The sequence below is a fragment of the Aphelocoma coerulescens genome, chromosome 1A, assembly GCF_041296385.1.
Source record: "Aphelocoma coerulescens isolate FSJ_1873_10779 chromosome 1A, UR_Acoe_1.0, whole genome shotgun sequence".
Classification (NCBI taxonomy): domain Eukaryota; kingdom Metazoa; phylum Chordata; class Aves; order Passeriformes; family Corvidae; genus Aphelocoma; species Aphelocoma coerulescens.
Window position 1 is genome coordinate 38,136,000 of NC_091014.1, and position 22,593 is coordinate 38,158,592.

The window sequence follows — 22,593 nt, forward strand, 5'->3', positions numbered from 1 at the left end:
ATAGTTTTCAGTTTGCCCTGATATATTTTATAGTACCGAAATGGGAGGAGAGATTGCAGCAAAATCTTTAAACTCTGTGGATGTGATTAATTTAACGCTATTTTTTCCTCAGTATATTTTCATATCTTCTCTCTAAATATTGGTTATTCATTGCTTAGTAATTTAGGCATTATGAAGGTGTGGAAGGAGAGTGCTAACACTGTCCAACCATTGGTTTCCAATTTGATTTACCTTAATAACCTGCTTAGTTATTTGGCTAGTCTTCAGAAGAAATAAATTAGTCTCATGCTCTCAGTTGCTTCCTGAAAGTGCCCATCATACAAAGGGAGCCCTGGGAGACCAGCTGCCAATTTAGTTGTCTGAATCTACATGATGAAATTGAGCTCCTCTGGAAGTCAAAGGGAAGACTGATTTAAATTTGCCTGACAATATGTTTATTTACACATGCTAACTTGTCCCACAGGTGATATAAAAATTATTGACATAGCAACAATAGCCATATAATGCTTCCCAAAGGCAATCAGGAATTCTGGAGATTGCAGGTATGCACGTAACAAAAAGCCAGTAGCTATGATTTTGTTTATTAGTTTTCTGAATAAGAGTAAACTATAAAAGTCATAGAAAAATAAAAACTGAAGGAGCCTCAAGAGCATCATCTGGACTTTCCTTCTGCCCCAGGTCAGAGTCACATTGTGACAGATGCTATTCCTATCATGGACTATTCGTGACAAATTGCCTGAGTTGTCCTTGGAAAGGTTCAAAGACTAAGACTCCACAATTTCCCCAGTCAAATTATTCCAGTCGCTCATTATCCATACTAGTTGAAAGCTTTTTCTGCTTCCTAAATTAAATCCCTCCTGGTGCAGTTAGTGTCCACTACTACCTCTCATACCTACTGTGATATGTAGGGAACAGATTGTTTCTTTACTTTTTGCAATACCCTTTTGCTTTCTTCCCTTCAATGTGCTGATTTTTCAGTAAAGGCAGAAGCAAAAAGGTTGGTAAATACCATCAGACATCTCAGTATCAAATAGCAACATCCTTCCAAATGAGGGACTAACAGATGAGCATCTCTGCCCTTCTTTTAATGACTAAAAGGCTGAAATGAGTTTTCAGAATATCTCCTGTCTCTTATCATTCTCCTCTCTCTTAACTTTTGATATGTCTAATTTCTATTACTATCTGTTCTGTCCTTTTAGCAGTCTGACTTGGCTTCCATTTTCTTTACACCTAAAATGTCAAGTATTGAGGATACAGACTAGATAAAAAACCCTTTGTTTATTGATGTTGTGTACTGGTCCAATATCAAAATGCTGTAAGACGAACACCTTACATCCCAGCACTGTAAGTAAACTTGATCCTGAAGACTCTGGACCCCTCAGTACTACTTGGCTGGCATCCTCTATGCACATAGCCCCAAAAAAGAGGAAGAATGATAACCCAGCTTGTTTTAGCACAAATCATGACTGAAATCTCTATTAATATTTTTAAATCATGAACGAAAGTGAGATGGAGATTTTGAGCTCTGTTTTAGAGGTGAATTCTGAAGACTGTTTTTCCTCTTAATACAGATGCTATTGGTACCTTTTAAGACAGAGTTCTTTTACAGAAGTCTTGAGGAAGACTTTCTTGAAGAAACTGGAACTGCCAGGTTTTGCTTCAAAAGACATTTCACATTTGGCAGAAGTTTGTACCAGATTGTTTGCGGAAGTTGTACAAAGCCAGGATCTGATTTGGTCATTGTTAATAAGTTTATTAAAAACAGTTTCTAACTTGCAATGATGCTCAATTCTTGCAGGAAATTAAGGATGTCGTGGTTTCAATATTGCATTGAATAATATATTCAGTCACCCTGGTTGTTCACAGAACAATCACCATCCTGGATTGTGATCCCCTTGTAGCTGTAGCAAACTCTCCACAGACAGGAATAGAGAAATAGTACAGGAGAGGAGAGAATCTCAGGCAGCAAGATTTCTTGTATGTTTTAAAAGAATAAGGAATATCATGATCATATAAGGTAAAAAAACAAACAAAAAAGCAATAACAAAAAAAACCACCACCAAAAAAAAAGCTGGTATAAACAGTTACCTTGCTCAAGCCAAAAGTCTTCAATCATGGCTTGTCTCAGATCACCTTTAGTTTGTTTCCATGGAGGGTGGTATTTTCAGACTCTCTGTTGTGACAGGCCAGACCGCTGAAAGCATCAGCTTACTTCAGGCATCTGCTCAAACATGACTCCACTGAAGATATAAAGCAGGCTTATACAGAGCCTCACAGAATATTTTCCACAGCCAGAATGCTCCTTAATCCTGGCAGCTGGCAAAACCATATTTCTGAAGACATGTCTTCCATGCAGATTTTGAATTATAAATATTGTTTTCAGTATATCAGCTTGAAGTCAGCCCTAGACATTAACAGCACTATCTAATGCTTGTTTTATATTCAGAGATGTATGAATAGATACCTGAGTCAGTTATTTATCATTACTGAAAGGTGTATAGATGCTTTGGGGAAAATCTTGAATGCAATATATGAATAGAAATGTTAAAGATGCAGTCTTAATTGCAGCACTGTGTTTAGACACCCAGATGGCAGCAAAGTTGTCATGAATCACAGGGACAAACATAAATGATGTCACAACAGAGGAGGATGTGTGAGCTGAGAAACCTAGAGTTGGTGGCTACCCAGAGGGGAAACCAAGCAGCAGAAAGATTTACAGGGCACTGTCTTAATAGCCCTTTGTACATTGTAATGAAGCATGGGTATTTATGTTCTATGCATAAAGTTTTCCTTGCAATTTCATTTGAATATCCTTTTATTCAGCCTTTCTAAGTTCGTTACATAGTGCTATCAGTTGGCATGCTTATGCCAGGATTTATCTGCACACTTCATTATTTGAGAACTGACTATATTGAGTACTGACTCTAGCCTTGGGCAGGAGCAGCTTCTGGGACCTACCAGGCTGAGATTTGTGGGAGTTCATGTGCTCTTCTTTACCAAATGTGCAGGAAAGATGAATTTAACTGCGCACTTTGAAATACACAGAGCAATCTTGATGATCTGATCTGTGTGACAAGCCCTTCTGGTTACCTGCTAATTTATGTTGTGAAACAAGACCTTCAGATAAATGGGATTTTAGTGTAAATAAATAAGACACAGCTGTCATTAAGCAGTCTTTACTACTTATCTTGCTAAAATCCATCAGTCCCATGTTGAATTCATTTCAAGCAATAAGCCATTTCCATCCTGGTTTTATCTTCCCATTAGGCCACCTTTTATTATAAGTTCTTATTACAAGCTGGCAACGTGTCACATGTGAATGAAAAGTGATGAGATCAGGATGAGGATAAGCTGGGTACCTCAATTAAAGTTTGATTTTAATAGTACTCTTTGGGTAACTTTTCAAAAGCACTCTTAGCCTTTATTAAAATTAGCAGGGACTATCAAAAAAGCACATTATTCATCTCTTCATGTTCATCACCTGGGCCCAATAAAGATGTGTAGGATGGTAGAGATGAACGAATGTAACCGTGCATGTTCAGAGAGACTGTAGAAAACCAGGTTTCCATAAAGTCAACTCAACCAGTTAAAAAAGTTTCCTGATCACACTTCTGAGTCTTTACTGAGTGAGCAGCTAAGGCTGTAGTTTGAGTACAAATAATGGACTAACCACCAGCTAAAAGATACAGGTTTCATTTCATAGGATAGGATACACACAGGTTCTTTATTAATTTATTTTTCATGGTTTCTCCAAGCTTTATTAAATTCTCAGATTTATTTTTTTTTCACTTACCTTGTTGTAAGAACATATGAAAGTAAAAGGTAAAGCCAATTGACATTTTTAAGTTCGGTTAACATCTAGGTTAATTTTATTTTTTTGGTACATACATTTTTAGGTCTTTGTAAGTTTAAGACTGAGCATTTATAGGCAGATTTTAAAAATTATGTAGGCAGCTTTTTTTTTTTTTTTTAATTAAAGGATAAATTTCTCTGCTGCAGTCTCCTATATATGAATATTTTAAATTTTGTAATATTAATGCTTTCTATCTTTCCATTTCTTTTGTGATATTAAAGTCACAATGACTGGAAAGTGAACAGATTTTACAGTACTGGAAGACATAAAAGTAGATAAATAAGAAATAATAAGGTTCTGTCTATTTCACTGCCAATCATATTTTTATTTATAAATAAGCACTATGTCACTTAAAATAGATATAATCCCCACATTTTCATTATAAACCTCCTATCAGTTCTCCTGTAACCAAAACCACGTGTTTAATCTCTAGGCATCTCTTATCTTTGGCACTTCTAGACCTTTTTCCAATATTCATGTAAAATAACATTACTACTTAATAAATGAAATTTGAATTATGAAATAAAAAATAAAACTGAGCCTTTAAACCAAAGCCTTCAGACACTTCAAGTTCTGAAATGATCACGTTGTCAAAATGGTAGTGGTACGAGGCTTAAAATATTAAAAGTAAACGAATTAATCTCTTTAAAAAGCTTACCTGAAGCCTCAAATTAAGTGATGTTTCCTGATGTTTCACTTAGGAATGTCCTGTTATCTACCCCACAGCTATGCAGTCACAAAGCTGTGTTTCTGATGATAAATCCAGTTGGAATTTGTTGGTTTGGTTTTGGTTTGTTCTAAATATATTAAAATAAAACCTCTGTTTCTTGCTAATTTAGAAAATGATGTTCCCTGCTGGAAATATTCAAATAGGATTCCAAGCAGTTTGATTTGAAACAGATTATTCATGTGCAACATCTAAATTAATGTTTTTTGTTTGTTTTTTAATAAAGTAAGATTAAGATTAAATGATCACAGATCAAATAGCAACACACATTTTTCATGTAAACTATTTGTCATTCGATTGACAGACCTACTGTAAAAATGTCAGATTTAATGATGACTTAGTTTAAAACCACAAATTTTCACAGTAATGTATTGTCTATGTTAGCAAATAATTTAAATGTAAATGCATCAACCAATAAGACTGTACATTTTCATTTTAAAAAGTGATGAGAAGTGTGTTATGGTGACTACTAAATCAGTAAAAGTATTAAAAGAGAAGGAATTTTATCCTATATTTACCTCTCTTCTCTACATGAAAGATCTATAAAATATGTTACATACACATGGTTATTTTTCCCAGTACTCTGACTGCCCTGAAATAATATGCAAGGATTAATACAATATCATAAGGAGGATAAATATCACCATTAACTGAAAAAACCAAAAGCTCTATTAAGAGTAGAAAAGGATAGAAATTTGAGTAAAAATGACTGCTAAACTAGGAAAAAAAACAAAAGAAAAAAGAGAAATCATGCATAGCAAAATTAATGTTATTTTCACATTTTTAAAAAACATATTTTCAATTATGTATCTTAATTCAGTCAGAAATTATTTGATGACATTTTCCCATTGATGTGAAAATACATGTGCTTTCTGGAATCATCCTAATTTTTTCAATGGAGTCACTCAGAACAAGAAAAAGGGACTCAAAATATTCACCCTTTCTTGGCATTAGGGGTATGAAATGTTTCAATGTTAGCGTGGAAATTATTCTTAAGTTCAGGGCTGTGTCATGCTTTGACTCTATTGAAACAAAATGTTTTGTTCCAAAACCAAACATAGAATCCATTTTTTAAAGCCATACAGATTTATGTATTTTTGAAAATGAAATAAAAATAATTTAGAAGAAGAAATACAATCGGGCTTTCTTTTATTTAGCTGTACAATGTGTGTCTTCCCAAATGCTTGAGTATTTTTTTGCTGTCTATGCCTTGTTCTATGTTTTGAAGTTACATTTTGTTGAACATTTGAGGAGTCAACAGAAGCAATGAGAATCTCTCAGCGCAGTGCAGAGTCCCACAAACACGAACTCCCTGTAACAATGTTTTGTTGCAGTTCAGCCACAGCAAAGCATAACTTGTTGTTGTTGAAGAACTCTTTGCTGAGCTGTTGGCATCGAACAGAGAATCGTACTCGAACCTGCTCATATGTATTTTCCCAGCACTGGGAAACTCCTTCTTGATCTTGACAGGCTTTTTTTCCACTTTCCTCAAACATGTCCAGAGTGGCTTAGTGCATTCATGCTAGTTTGACAGTTGGAAGAAATGATATTGTTTTTCTTTATTACACTGCAGATCAGCCTCAAATGAGCTCATAGGCATTCTTAGCATTACTTGTGAGCTTAGTGAGATAATGGTTTTAAAGTCTTCAACAAACCAGTATCCAGAAGATAATACACTTCATAAAACAACTGACTTCATCTTACCACAGTTTAAATCCCTCTGGCATTTAGAGAAATTGGTGTCATTTTTTTCCAATAAAATAACATTTGTAAGGTGTTAAAAGTTCATTTTAAAGTACTGTTGATGTACTTCACAGGAATTTGCTTTAATAGCTTTTGTAATCCCTGGGTGAAAAAGCAGACCATTTGCTTTAGCAGATTATCTGTTTGGTTGTTTTTTTTTTTCAATATAGAAAGCTGTGGAAGGGATTTAGTTTACTGACAAAGCAAAAAAGTAAAGTAATTTCATTAACTATGTTAATTTGGATTTCCCTAGAAAAAAATCCCAAACTATAGTTTATTACATTTTCAATTACAATTAATCTATTTTTGAAATTCTAATTAAATGCTTGAGTGACAAAAATATCGTGTGGTTTTGTGGTTTTTTTTAGAGAGGAGTGTAATATACATTTTATGTTTTCCGAATTTGAAGCTGCTTAGCAGATTCTATCTCAGAATTACATTCCTGATACTGGGCTTGAAATGTAGCATTTATTGCTTTATTTTGAGAACATAATGTTTTTAACATAATGTTTTGTTTCAGGGTCCTTTCTGAGAGAGATGAAAAGGCGTGGGAAAAATAGTCTACTTAGACATTTTAGCTTAATGTACTCACAGTGCATCAAAACCATGTAAAATTCCTACTATTCAGATTAGAGTTGGGCCTTTTGAACTTTTACTTCTGCAAATTTCCAACTGTAAGGGATCCTTCGTGAGAAAATCATTCAGGAAACAAGGCTCAGGGATGTAGGGTATGCAAAATACTTGCTTCGAAGTAAAAGGCATTGGGAAATTGCCTCACTACATATAAGTTCCATGCTGGTACTGTTAACGTTGCTTCTGATGAAATAGAATGTGATTCTTTCACCTCAATCTGTTGTTAAGGAAGATTTTTTGGCAGAGACATTAGATGCCCAGAGGATAATTACACACCATAACCAGAATTTAAGTAATTTCCATTCTAAGATATGGGGAATTCCAAAGAGAAAGGATTATTCACACTTACATGTCTTTTGTATGTAAGTTTTGAAGAGAGATTTATATAAGAAAAGACCAAAACATAAAAGGTGGAATAAGGGTGGAAGAAAAATAAGCCTGATCCATATATATCAGGCTAGAAGTTCAAGTGCTTGATCTCATAAGCACATACCCTTAGGAGTTTTGTTACATACAGTAATGGCAGCCATTGCATGAAACAAAATACTGATTCACAACTCTATAATCAAATATTTTCGAGTGTTGTGAATACTGAAAATGCAAAATAAACAAATTCATTAAAACACATCTTGCTAACATACCTAGCAAATAAAAAAAAACCCCAAAAACATTGAATCTCTGGAGGGGAGTTAAAATAGTCATGGCATCTTTTCAGGCAGATACATCAGTGAGCATGGCTTTCTCATATTGAGATTGATTCCAGAAATTTAAGTTTTATTGACATATTGCAATTGATACATTATGCATTACTCCTTCCCTCATCAGCCTGCCGCTGAGCCAAGACAGAGATGCTTTGCATCTCTGAATTTCCATGTCACCTTTCTCTCTGATTTATTTTAAGACAGTAAGGTCCTGAGCTTGGAGAATTCAGTAGATGCCTTCTTCATGCCTAGTACTATGGACTTGCAGTATCTCCCAGGCTCTCTGGCACTATTATATTGCAATTCATGACAACAAAGATTCATTGATTAAGGTATCTTAGCAATTCTTTGCAACAAAAGAAACAAAGGATAGCCATCTCTGACATAAAAATATATTCTTATTTTTCTTGTGATAATATCATACTTTATAGACATCTAATGAAAATAAGATCTGCAACCTAGGGTTTTGCAAGTTCTCATGAGCAAACAGAGGGAAATGAGTATTTCCTTTCTTGATGCAGTGATGTTTGATAACCTACTTCTTTGCACATCCTTTGTGGCTACACAACCATGTCCTTGTGAATACAAAAAGAAATATTATTTGAATATAGGTTAAACTATATTTTACCTATGTCAAATTGTGTCCTCCTGTGACAGAATCAAAACTACTTCAAAATCTATTGCATTCTAACAATGCATGCCCTATAGCATTGAGGAGAATGTGAAAACTGGGCTTTTTTAAAAGCATAAGATAGGCAGGTCTCCATCTTCCATTAAGAGAACACATAAAGCTATTTTATAGATTTTAGTCAGTTGAACTAGGCTCTGCACACTTGTCTGTCCCTGTACAAAGCAGCATCCAACAACTCCCATACTCTCCTACCTCTTCCCCTCGCCTCTAGGGAAATCCCACCTGTGCTACCAGTAAAATCACCAGATCAGATCATACTCTGGGTGTGTGATTTTCTTCATAGGTTATGAGGTGACTTGCCAATATCTCTGCATCTCTGCCCAGCTTTACTCTCTGCAACATCTGAGAAACTTTGAAGTGTATTCTGTTCAGGGAGATGTATTCAGTAAGATCGGTAATACTAGCAATATTGCTTAGGCAGAGCAATTTTGGGGAAGGATTTCTGTTGTGTGTAGCAAAAGTTCTAAATCTGAGACAGGGTGACAGGGTATATGTGTATTATTGGAGTATGGCTTCTGTTAATCATGTGGGAAATGACACATTTTTTAAGTGTTAGAGTTTACTTCCCAAGAGAACCATTGCAACATTTGTGTATTCCCGTAGGCTTTCCTGCTCAGAATGCAAACCAATTTCAGTCTGCAATACTTATTCATATTTTAATTGATCTCACGAATTCCAATTTGCAAAAGAATGCATGTCAGGTCTATATTTGGCAGAATAAAAGCTTTATTTCAGTCCTTTGAGGGTGGTCACAAAAATCAATGTTACAATTGCAGGCTGTAAGATGTATAAATTTAACTTTCCAAAAATTGTATTTGCCACCTTTATGCAGTGAATGAGCAGGAAACCAGAAGAGGGTTTAAGGCTCCCAAAGTGTACAAGGAAAAGCCCCTCTTTAAAAGGAAATGGTAGGTAACTCATTCAGCCGCCTTAGGATTTATTCCTGTAATGAGGATGAAGGCCTAGTATACGATAGTATCATTGATCCTGGGGATTTAGGATTAGTCTGTAAACATATGAATATAAATATTTAAGTTTTTTGGCCTCCTGAATTTGTACATTGATTTCATATTGTTTTTTTCCATTATCCTCAAAGTTTTTCCTTAAGAATCTTTTTGTTGATTCAATGCTTTGCTCAGTCAGAAGGAAGGAAATATTAAGAAAGTGAAGTTGATAACAACTGTTCACTGCTCCCTGGGAATACAGGATCTGCCAAACTTTGCCTTTTTCATTTTGTAGATCACTTTGGCAGTCCTTTTTTGTTTATGGTGTTCATAGGCACCACAATATTGCAGCTCACAAAAACAATCCAGTGCCCCTTTTTGCAAGCTGAGGTACATATCTTAAGTGCATTTTCTGTAGTGCTTCATCGGCATTTGTTCTTATCACCCAGTGGAATAATATGACAGAAACAAATGACAGTCTGCTTCCTGCTTGCTAAATACAAAATGGTCTGCACACAGCTTAGAGAACTCTTGCTTGTTTTGTTTTTGAAAGTGCTTTGTGGAAAATCAAATGCCAGTGAGAGACAGCACTCCTTTAACTATTTTCTGATTTAAGGTAGACCTGACAGAGCTCCTGAGAAAAGGAAATTAATCTTTCTAGTTATCTTTTTTTTTTTTTCTTTAATATATTTATGAATTTTTAGCCTTTTCATACAACAAAAAGTGACAGATACAAATAGAATTCATATAATGTGAGATAGATAACTCCACGTCATTGATATACAAAATTAAGGAGCAGTGCCATAAAAAATAATCCTCAGAAATATGAAACAAGGAAGGCTGTACTGTGGAGAAAAAGAAGTGCAGCAGTGATTAACATCATAATTGTATTCACTGTATATGTTGCATTTTAACAGTAAAAATATTGAAATACAGCAAGCTAATATTTCTGATTTACATTTAAATACTTTCTATAAAACAAACAGTCATGCAATTAATACCTGAGGGAATACATCATTGTAAATACTCTACACAGATAATACCAGAGTACTTATAATACAGAGGCTACATATTTTTATTAACCGCTTTCAAAAGAATAGCAAAAACTTATATTTCATAATAATTTATCTCTTCACTTCCTAAAATTCTTAGGTTTTTTTCAGTAAATTTTTATGTAATTTATTAGGAATTAAGTCAATGAGATTTAAGGGCAACCAAACATGATTATTGTAGCCCGGGAAAGTGGCAAACATGCAAGCTCAAAATAAATTTCATTCGAAGATCATTAAAAATGTAGTGGAGACTATTTATCTTTTGAGTGGAAATACAAAATTTCCCTTGGAAGTTGTGGTCCTTATATGCATTTCTGATAGATTGCTTTTCATGTATAAAAAGTTTACATTTTGCATTGCAACACTGTGGAAACCTAGTTTGAAGAAGGGAGGAGACTGTAAATTTGAAACCCAGAAGCAATTTTTTCACTGCTGAAAAAAAATTCATACATCCAGAAAATAGTACAGAAGTCTAATGGAGACTTCCTAGACGCTAATTTGTTAATATGGAAACAATTAAGCCTACTTATTATGTGCCATGTATCCTGACATAATCATAATGAACACTGGAAATTAGACTGTGATGGAAAATGCTAAGTACATGTAGCTAGAACATTAGGAAATTGTTTACTTTGAGAAAACAACTGTATTCTGGGCTAGGCTTTGCTTTGTTTTTTTGCTAGAAAGCGTCAGGCAGCTGACAGACTAAAAAAAAACTAACTATGATCACTACCTTCAACCAACCTTCTCCCCTGTGAGATGTTTCACAGTAAGGAGAGGCTATCTATTTTTGTTACTGCCTGCTAGCATTTGGGGGACAGAACAGAGGCATATAATGCCTTCCAGATTTCCTTGCTGCCAGAAGATTTTGTAAAATGTTCCCATTCCCCTCACAGAGATGAAGAAGGAAAAGTGGCCATTCTCATTTATTCACGGTGTGAGATATCAGAATGACCTGTGCTATTCTTGTCAGGTCCCTGTGCGTGTGTGTACAAAGAACAGTGCACTCATGTCAGCAGTTTTGTAATCCCACAGACCAGAATCATAAAAGGTAGAATGGTTTGGGTTGGACAGGACATGAAGGTCCTTTAGTTGCAATACCCCTCCCATGGGCAGGGATACCTTCCACTAGACCAGGATGCTCAGAGTCACATCCAACCTGGCCTTGAACACTTCCAGAGGTGGGGCATCCACCACTTCTCTGGGAAACCTGTTTCTGTGCCATACCACTCTCACAGTAAAAAACGTCTTCCTAATATCTACTCTAAACCTGCTCCTTTTCAGTTTGAAGCCATGTCCCTTTGTGCTGTCTCCACCTGCCCTTGTAAAAAGTTTCTTTCCATCTCCCTCGTAGGCTCCCCTCAGGTACTGGAAGGCTGTTACAAAAGTCTCCCAGTAGACTTCTCTTCTCCTGGCTGAACAACTCCAACTCTCATATAAAAAGCATCTCCTATTGTGGTCATTCCAGTGAAGTGCTAATACCTGAATGCCAAGGCAAGACAGCACAAAACCCTTTTACACTGCTAATAAGATGTTCATATGATTTCTAATTCACTTTTTATAAAATGGACAAATAAATTATATTACATTTGCATCCTGGTCTGGATGTTCACAATCCCTCAGAATACTCCCATTCCTATTCTTGCTAGATTTGAGTATAGGAGGGCTCTTTTGGATAATTAAGAGGAAATAATAGCCCTTTAATCACAGAAATGTAGACTCATTGTCAGAATTTTGCAATTTCTGGTGGCATAACTATTCATTTAATAGTTACATAGCAGTAATTTATACATAATTGTCTTACATAAAGTCAGACTTTCTACAGAAAACATGCAATATTTCTGGAAGAAATAAAAACTTGTCAATTTATTCCAGTCACATCACCTGGAAAATTATCTGTAAATATGTCTCAAACTGGCATCCCCTAGTCTCAATATGCTTCATTCTTCCACTGAAATTTTTTCTAATCTGAGCAGTGAACTCTACCCAGATTTGACTTTAGTGGACAATAAATTGATGCAGAGAGAAACTAGGCATAATTGTGTCCTGCATTTTTAACAGTTTTCCCCTTCATATCTTCTCTCCCAAACCATTCTTTTTTATGTGTTGATTTTCCATTCCATTGCAGTCTGACTGCAATTTGAACATTATCTGAGATAAAAGTGAAAGGTTTTTCTTGTGATAGTTCCATGAAGCCAAACACTGACTCATTTTTTCTGTATATCAAAGTCTGAAATAGATCAAATAAAAGCAGTCTGAAAAATATTTCACTCTCTCTTTTCTGCACTCTTGGAGACATTGATGTATATCTCTTGGGAAAAAAAATGTCCTGCTCTCCCATCCATGGTGCTGACACATTGGTCTTGTCACTGCACAGTGACTGATAATAATAATGGTTGAAATCACTTTCAGATATACTCATGACCAAATATGGTCTAAACTGAACTTGAAACATTGTTCATGCTATAATTGCTAGAGGGAAATGGTCTTCATGGTTTCTGTTGTTACTGTTTTTTTTGGGTTTTTTTTAAATGTCCCTCTCCAAACTGTGCAATAAAGCAGTGGGAAGACTATGCTAGTGACAACCATTCAGATTTACCTGCCATTTTTGAGATGCAGAGGTTTATTTATGTATCTGTAGATAGTTGTATCTATGGGTATAGCTAAGTGATTGCATTTCAGATTGTTTCTCTAAATCTTTAAGAAAATGATCCATGATTTGATCCTTCACAAGGTCCCATATTTGTTTTCTGAGCAAGCCCTACCAAGCTCAGAATTTTTTATTTGTGTCTTTGTTGATTTTAGCCTTGCTGGCATGTTGGTTACCATGTATACAGAGGCTTTAGGAAAGCACTAAGATAGGTGTGCCCAATATAGTACAGGCCAAAACAAGACCCCTTTAGGAAGGCTGGAGGTTAGTAGAGGTGTATTGTCTTGTAGATTGTTAGGATGACAATCTCAAGACAGCTCTTGGGAAACAATACTTTCAAGATACTATTAACATGAAAGTAAACTTTTAAACAGCAGTGAAAGTTCCAAAGCCTGAACAGACATGGGACTGATTTGGAATGCCCCTGAGTCAGTCTTAATAGTAATGTCAGAGAATAAGGATGATTTTGTGTTTGAAAAAGTGGACAGAGACATATAAACTTGAGGCTTAACTCATTCCAGGCATGCCTTTCACTTCCAAATATGATTTAATGGTGCTTTACTAACAGTAATATAAAAGTGACAGTACTCACTCTCCGTCTTAAAATTGGAACTGGATATTAAGAGAACTGGAAAGCTTCTCTTTTAACAGCTGGCTTGACATGTTTGGTTTATTCAGAAAAAAACCAAAAGAAAGGCTGAGAAAGACTATGACCACTGTATCTGAATAGCTTGCTGGGCTAAACTTCAAAATGAGAAAAAATTGCTTAAATGAATATGTTATACGGGTAAAAGTGCCCCTGAGTACTGGAGTGAGATAGATTCATGCTGGAAATATGCTAGTCTTCCTAGCACTGAGGTTGTGGAACAATGTTTCAGAAGGAGGAGCAGTAAAATTATTCATTTTCCCTGCATTTTTTTTCTTCTTTGCCTCTGTTTCATGAGTTCTTTTACTCAGAGTTTGGATTGAAACACAGGAGACGCAGAGTTGTTCTTCGGACTCAAATGTTTATCATTTCTTATCTATAATATAGCTGCACAGAATGTGCCTCTGAGTTAACAAGGTGAAAATAGCCATGAGTTCTAAATTCCAAGGCCTTTTAAAGTCTAAACTGTCCAATTATGGAATGCCAATTAATTTATTTTTACTTATATCCCAGTAACTAATCATTCATGTTCCGCACTGCGGGTTTTTTTTAACCAATACCAAAACCACCAGATTTGTGAAGAAAAAGGAAGAAAGAAGAAGGACAAATCCACACCCAAAATCTTCCATCTTGTTACTAAATCCCATAAACCTAATTTTCCTACATCTCTACGTATTCTACCCAGTGATAAAACTTTAATCACACAGCAGCAACCTCAATGTTATCACACAATTTGGGAAGCCTTTCCCAAGGACTCAGGTCAAATGCAGTGTGCTTTTCAAGATCACTGTCTGTCAGCACTGAAAGGCTGAAATTCTCAGAACTCAGAGTTCCATCATAAAATATTTAATTAGTTCTTAGATACTAAAAAGCACAGAACATAATTCTTCACCATGACAAAGAAAGGGATTTACAAACTTTTCAATTCTTGTAAAACTTGTTCAATTCTGTGGTCCAGGCAGAGCAACATAAAGAAGAAAGCTGATCAAACGATGTGATTGTCCTGCTCTACTCTGCACGGCTGTGGCCTCATCTTGAGTACTCTGTGAAGTTTTGGGTGCCAAAATATAAGAAAGATATAAAAATATAAGAGAGTGTCCAAAGCAGGTGAAGTAGGGAAAGCCATATGAGGAATGCCTGAGATCACTTGGTCTGTTCAGCCTGGAGGAGAAGAGACTGAAGGGAGACCTCATTGCAGTTACAACTTCCCCATTATGGAAAGAGGAGGAGCACGCACTGATTTTACTCTGGTGACGGGTGACAGGACCCAGGGAATGTCACGAAGCTGAGTCAGGGGAAATTTACCTTAGATATCAGGAAAAGGTTCTTTGCCCAGAGCGGGGTTGGACACGGGAACAGCCTCCCTAGAGAAACAGCACAGCACCAAACTTTGATAGAGTTCAAGAAGCATTTGGACAATGCTTTCAGGCACATGGAGTGACTCTTGGGGGTGTTCCTGTGCAGGGTCAGGAGCTGGACTTTGATGATCCTTGTGGGTCCCTTCTAGCTCAGGATATTCTGTGATTTTTTAATTCTATGACCCTGTAAGTAAGACTTTGTCATCACCCTCTACGATACTGTTGTGTCAGAACAATCAAAATGCTTCTATTTCTAGTACTGTTAACCTGACTTATTTTATGGATACCAAACTGTGTTTAAAATCAAACAGCATATGCAGATTCAAGATTAGCTGTTATTCCAATTGTTTATGAGATGAAGAGGTAACTGTAGTCTTGGACATACAGTTATCTGGGAGGCACAAGGAACCATGAAGTTTAAAATTAAAAATAGCATGCCATTGATGTGTGATGAAGTTATAACAGCTTTATGGCCATTTCTCCAGTAGGCTGCCTTTGCTTCACAGGCCTTGGTGTACCATTAAATTCACTATGAAAAGCAAGCTGGGAAAGAGCAGAGAAATTTCATGTCAATAAATATATGGGGAATTAAAAATGTTCCTTGTGCGGGAGTCAAAGGATTTGGTTAATAACAGTATTAATCATTTTCTAATTCTACCTTCTTCTTTCCCAGCTAGCATACAGATGTGGTCTTATTTTGATGAAACATTTGCTGGCAGTAGAAAATTTAAAGAAAGCAGATTAGCATTATGTACTGCAAACACTATGTTTTTCAGTGCTTTTGTACCTTAAAAATATCAGTGAGGAAAAACAAATCAATCTGAATTCCCAGGGAGTATGGTAATGCTCAGATTCAGGAGAATCGTTAAGTCAAAGCTTTTCCATTAACTCTAACATACAAAATTAAATTTTGTCCATACAAAAACTACTAAATTTCTTGCTGTTGAGATATACCAGTTTTTCTAATATACATACAGAAAGACTCAGGAAAACAAGAGGAAACAGTCTGTTGCAAGGTGACTAGAGGGTAGGTTGCTTCTGGGCATTAATAAGTTGAAACCCAAGCCCTTAACCCCAGACCTGTAGGCCTCAGGTCTATGATTATGTTCTGTGGTCCCAGTATGTTACTGCCCAAGCATGAGGATTTGCCCTGGGACCTTAGAGTGGCTGACAATTTTTCAGCTTGACTTTAATATTATTTTAAATCACTGAAATAATTAATTTTAAGTAATTGTTCTTGCTTTGTTTTTGCTGTAAGGGATTTTACCAGACAGGTTTAGTGAAGCTTACCAAGCTTTAGTTTTTAAGAAGAAAATGGCAGCCTGCAAGCAAGGCTTTGTTGTGTATCACCAACCTTTTTTGCTGGCACTTGACAAATGAGGGTGTTACTGAATGAGGCTTGAGAAAAGGAGATTTTTGAAGACACTTGGCTAATTGCTAATCCAGTTTGCTCATGCTCAAGAGATATTTTCATCAGCTAGTCACTTTTTGCACAAAGCTTGTCATACATTTAACCAAAAGATTCCCAAAAAGATAACTCATTTATCTTATTTTGTATTACTTTATTGATTTTATACTATACCATATCAAATGTTATGATTACAGTTTGAAAAACATCATACTCCCGTGGCTTGAAAAAATAATTCTTGAATGTCCTCAAACAAGATAAAGTACATTGTTGAAATTATATCTATTGAAAAAGATTTCTGAAGGCAAAAGACTATCCAAGATAGCAAGCAATTTAGCAAGTTAGGGTAGAATTTCAGTAAACATCCAGATTAAATTAGTGTGGAATTCTGTGTTATAACTGGGGTGAAAAACTTTTTATATCCTCGTAGTTTTGACCCTTTGAATGATCACCTACTGTCATGAGAGTACAGTTAAGACAATGTCATGTCCTTGCAAGATAATCTGTGCTAAAAAGGGAGAATAGTGGTTCCTGTTAGTGTTGTGTATTGTTATTAGTTTCTATATTCCTCTGAATGAAAAGCTGTGATTAACAGGTCCATGAGTTGATATTTCACTGTGTAAAAACCAGGATGGAGCTGGTGTCACCTGTGCTGTGATAGGAATTTGGCAACAGTACTTTTTGTCTTTTTTAGATGTAAATACAGATGAAAATGGATAGGGGCATCATGCGAATGAAGTTGTCTGTGACACCTGAGCAAGGTAGCTGCAGGTTGTGAAATCATCTCTTGTACTGAAGAGTGAGAGAGGGGAAAGATTCATATTGAGAGACAGACAATGTCTCCCTATTTGTCAGGAAGGATGTTAAACAGTATTGATTAAGTGTACTTTTGGATGCCCCAGAATAATGCTAATTTCAAATTCCTAAAGCAACTAGAGTTCATAGCAGACATGCAGTAAACCTGAGGTTCACAGTGATAGTTATTTATTTTCAAACAACATATTCATATATAGACCAGAATTTACAGTATGTGATGTTAATACTTGTGTCTGTATTGAATTTCATTCCTGATGGCAATGAAGCAACTTTGCATACCTCTACAGTGCAAAAGAGAATACTTGCTATTATGCCTTCTATAGATATGCACCAGGAACAGATTTCAGATTTAAAAACCTCCAAACGAACAAACAAAATACCCCAACAAAACACTCCTAAATTTCTTGGAAACAATGGACTGGAAACCTGGTGGTTTTCTTACAAAAATTAGGGCATTTTATTTTGTAGGGTGGAAGAGATATAAATTCAAGGTTTTATTATGATTTTGAATCATATTTAAAATAGTCACATCATGTGTCCACCATAAGACAGGACCCCAGATCAGAAGACAGCTGTGATATGAAAGGCTGCCTGGAAAGAGCTAATTTAGTCATATAGATTAGGGGTTTGTGCTGTGCCATTACTCCCAGATGGAAATAAAGCCATACAGAGCTTTTTGCCTATGGCATGCTATTGGTTGGCATCACATTTAGCTGCAGTCTCCTTTTAAACTCAATATGTGTGATTTTTTCATTGCCTGTTCTCAGACATGGAAACTGACAAGTTTTTTTTTAATGAAATAGAAGTGATCTTTTAATATGAAGTTAATAATTTATTTGATATAGTTAGCTTTGTGTTCCCACTAAGGGACAATTAGCCAGTGCATTGCATATTTTGTGTCTTCCAGTGTTTGCTGTGGGTAATAACTAATAATAAAGAGGAATAAAGTAATGTGTCTCTCTCCTTGAAAGATTCTGTTTTGCTACAATAGACACGGGGAGTAGAAGATTAATTTTAATGTACTGACCAGAACAGAAACAATGATGAAATAAATGGTTTCTTTGTATTGGAAGGATCAGTTTTATAATGAAGTAAAACCCTCCTGCAATACGTATTGATCTTCTCAGGGGTTTTCTGTGCCAAAAATAAAAAAAGTTTTTGTTAAAATTTCCTTCCATTGCTTTTACTGGGGTATAATTTTTCCTCAAACTCCTATATTTTTATTGGCTAATCAACAAGAAACACAATCTATAATTAAAACCATACCAAACAAAACCAACAAACTCAAACAAAATTATTTTTTATTGTATCTATTGTCTTTTCTTTAAAAAAATGCAAACACCAACCTTCCTTACGTACAAATTTTTCTTGGTATAAAAAAAACCTTTACAATGCCTTTTTGAAAATGCAAGGGATTTTTATGGAAATCTTTTCTAATTCTGGTACTTTAGTCAGTAAGAACAATGCCTTTAGAAAAATATTTTTAGTACAGCACAGAAAGATATGACCAAAAAGGAAGTGATTACAGCTCACTGCAAGATTTCCACCAGTGGTACCTTAGTCTTATATCCTTCCAGGATTATCACAGTGATGATGTTGACTTAATCATAACTAAATTTAGCTTGAGTTATGTTTCAAGTAACAGAATGCAAGATAGCTCTTATGCAAAGCTCCTTGCATATTGATATAGACTTCAAAGCAGCCCCTGTTCTGTAAATGTGCCTTTTAGAAGTTAGCAAAATACAAGCTTAGAAAGTACTTAGCACTCTGTCTCTTACTCTCTTTTAAATGTGCAGGGTATGGTAACATATAAAAATTTAAATTTATTTCTATTTTGGGAGGAGAGCACCTGATGACTGAAAGTAGAAAAAAATGGTACTGAAATGGTAAAACAAGTGATACAAGCAAAAATGGGTCTATTAAGTTGACCTCAATACTGAGGAACAATACAATTTTTGGAACAAAGAACAATCAAGGATGGAGGTAATTGGGAAGTGGTAAAATGAGATAAATTGAAATAATTGATCATCAAAGGTGAAGGGTATTTCATTAATCTTACATATTTTCTGCTAAAATGACTAATTTCTTAGATAGAATTAATTCAGTGAGCTTCATCTGTATCAGTTAAAGTAAATATCTTTTGCTGTGTTTTTCCATATGATATTATTGTCCATGTTGGAAAGTAAAGGGATTGATAAAAGAACTAGGAATTGTATGAGAAAGTCTAAGAAGGCTATTGTGGGTTACACCAAAGGCATATTAACAGGAACATCCCTCAGAAGCTGGTTCTGGGATTGTTCCTATTTCATGCATTTCATTCAGAATATGAACAAATACAGGTCTGTGTGGTTTTTTGATTTGCGAGTCCTTGACAGTGCTAAGGTGACCAAAATGTTGTACAAAAAGGGTCAAAGGTCCTTTCCAACTGAAGGTTCAGAAAATTGGTGGCATAAAATGCAAAAATCTCATAGTCCAAGCACTTCTAGTCTGACTAACAATAGCTAAAAAACAAAGGAGAGGAAAGAGACCTATCTGTTTTGACTGATCGTATAACAACTATGAACCATCAATGTGAAACAGCTTTGAAAAAATCTCATGAAATTCAAGGATGGAGTAGGTGAAATACTTTTAGGTCAGAGGTGAAAATTGTCATTTTACAAGACGTTGGTAAAACTTTGCTGTGTTGTGATGTACCAGTGAATTGGAAGATGTTCTGAAAGAGATTAGTAAAGTGATCAGAGCACTGAAGCAACTGTATTATGAAGAAATATTAAAAGAGGTTGGTTTATTTAACCCAGTTTGACCAAATTAAGGTAAATAGATTATGTGACAATTCTTCATATTTGAGGCAAATAGAGGGAAACAGAACAATTATTGAAATGAAAATTAATGTTGTAGAAGATCAAATGTTTAAAAAATGTGTTGAGAATTAACTTTGAGTGAAAGGTTGAATATGACTCCTAAATTTCCAAAGAGAAACATTTCAAAAAGCTGGTAATGGCAAGGGACAATTTCTCCTTTTCCTCTTACTTTTTGCTTAGTACATAAACTTATGGAAAAGAGCATTTAATTAAAGATATAGCTAAATATACACATTTGGTTTGGTAAATCGATTTTCTGACATGAAATTTCAGGCATCTAATGTGTTGATATTTCCAAGATGATCTGAAAGGAGATTAATTCATTGTATTTTTGTGCTTGTAAGAGCTTCATGTTTCAGAACTTCTGAATCTCTGTGAACCAGCAAGGTCCTTCTGACCCTGGAAGTCACTCTGCCCTTCAGCTTTGTTGGTTGTGCTTTCTGTCCTTGGGAAACACAGGAAGCTACAGCTGAGGGCAGGAAAAAGACAGAGGAAACTTATTGTGCTATGCACACTATATTTTCTCAATTTTCTGGTGTTTACATGTTCTGTGTGTATGGTCATGACTACACTGAGCATTAACAAAAGGCGTTAAAATGAAAGTGAAGATAGAAGGAAGAACTGGGATTATTCCTTATAGTGTAGAACATGCTTTATACTAGGAATCTTATTTAAAATATTCTTTGCTTTTGAAGACACCTAGGACATTGCATGGTGATGGAACATGCCTTTGAATCCAAGAAATATTTTCCTATGTTACAAAATGGCTGGAGATTTTTTAACTTTTTACAGGAGCTTAAATTTAGTGAACTTGGGTCTTGGAAAGCAATTTTATGGCCAGTGATTCCTATCACATTCTGTGGCCTTTCTGCGGTAGCCAGAATGACTACCTGCAATGGTCATCTGGGGTTTAGAACTCAAGTCTTCCCTTTACCTTCTGTGACATTTTCAATTCTGTCTTAATGATACCAACTTGCTTTTAAATTAATGAATTTTATAATTAAAGAAGTGCAATCCAACTCTATTAGTGGCTTGTAACCTTTTACTTCCCTTTCAAGGAGCTTTCAAGAGTCTAGAGCAGGCCAGAACAATATCTGGTGATGATTTCTAAGCAAATTTTACTTCATGTGTTGATTGGGTATGGTGATGATGCTACCATCAGCTTAGTCAGATATGAAAACTCCTAACAGATTTCTTTTTCTCCTAAGATTTCTCTACAATAACTACAATGTGGATGCCAGATTCAAGGCTAAAGTAAGAAGAGTTAGACTTTTGTGTCTCAGCTTTAGTTGCAGAAACTCAAATTCTAAATAAGTATCACTGTTCAAAATTGATCTTAGTACAGAGGCCATCAAGTCCACTGTATCAAGCCAGTAACCTTATTAAATTACAGTTAATGAGCATTAAAAATGAAAATTTATATAAAATTTTTGCAAAATTTTAAGAGATATGGCAGCAATTTATTTGTTTATTTGTTTATATGCTTACAGGGCAATATATTTGCAGCAATTTATTTGCTTATTTGTTTATATGGTTTATTTGTTTATATGGTTACAGGGTCAGACTATAAGGTATAAAAGTATTTCTGTCTCGTATTGATTAGAAAGCCAGCAGGTGAATCTTGATTTGTATGAGGTGACCTGAAGTTCAACTTTCTCTTTCCATTCAGTGACAAAATATAGTTCTGGATACAAAATTAACTAGATTTTACAAATTACTGTATAGCTCAATATCACTTCATCTTAGAGATAAGCTATTTCAAATGAATCATAGCCTTTTTGCTTAAAAGAAGAAAATCAAGGAGAAAAATGACAATGCTAATGTGAAATAATTTCTGATTTTGATGATGAATTTCAGTACTCTCTTCTGCTATTTATTATGGTAAATAATAAATGTGGTATGGGAACATGGCGTTCAGAAGCACAAAGGATTGAGCTGTTTCTCACCATGTTCATGTGTGATTTTGGGTGCCCAGGACAGTTTTCACAATATGGCATTACAGAAGACTTCAAGTATAATAAAACATTTCCTACAGTTAGAAGCATCCCCTTGGCATTCCCAGTCTTTCAGGTCAAGCTCTTTGTTCAGTACATCAGATTTCTGGGGCTTTAACAAAGTCTGTTTTGTAAAGGGCTGAAGGATGTACCATCTATCCAAGACGTCCATTCATTATGATGAGGGAATACTATGTATAGTCCCATTCAAAGAAAAGTGGAGTTGTCCATGGCTGGAATTTGATGGATGTCTGCAACTCTAGTTGGAAGTATTTTAAATATATTCATAAAATTACCAAAATGGGTGAATGAGAACATGTGAATGTATGGGCTAGTGCTTTCTTGTTTTCCAGTAAATTGCCACATTTGGCTCCTTTCAATTTCCCGTCAGATGAAATGATGAACATTTGGTCCTAGTAATTATTGGAAAGGAGGCTTTTGCTGGGAATATTATAATTGAACTGCTCCTTATCTTTTTGTTAAATATTAGTCTAATATTTTGCTTTTTCTTCTTGA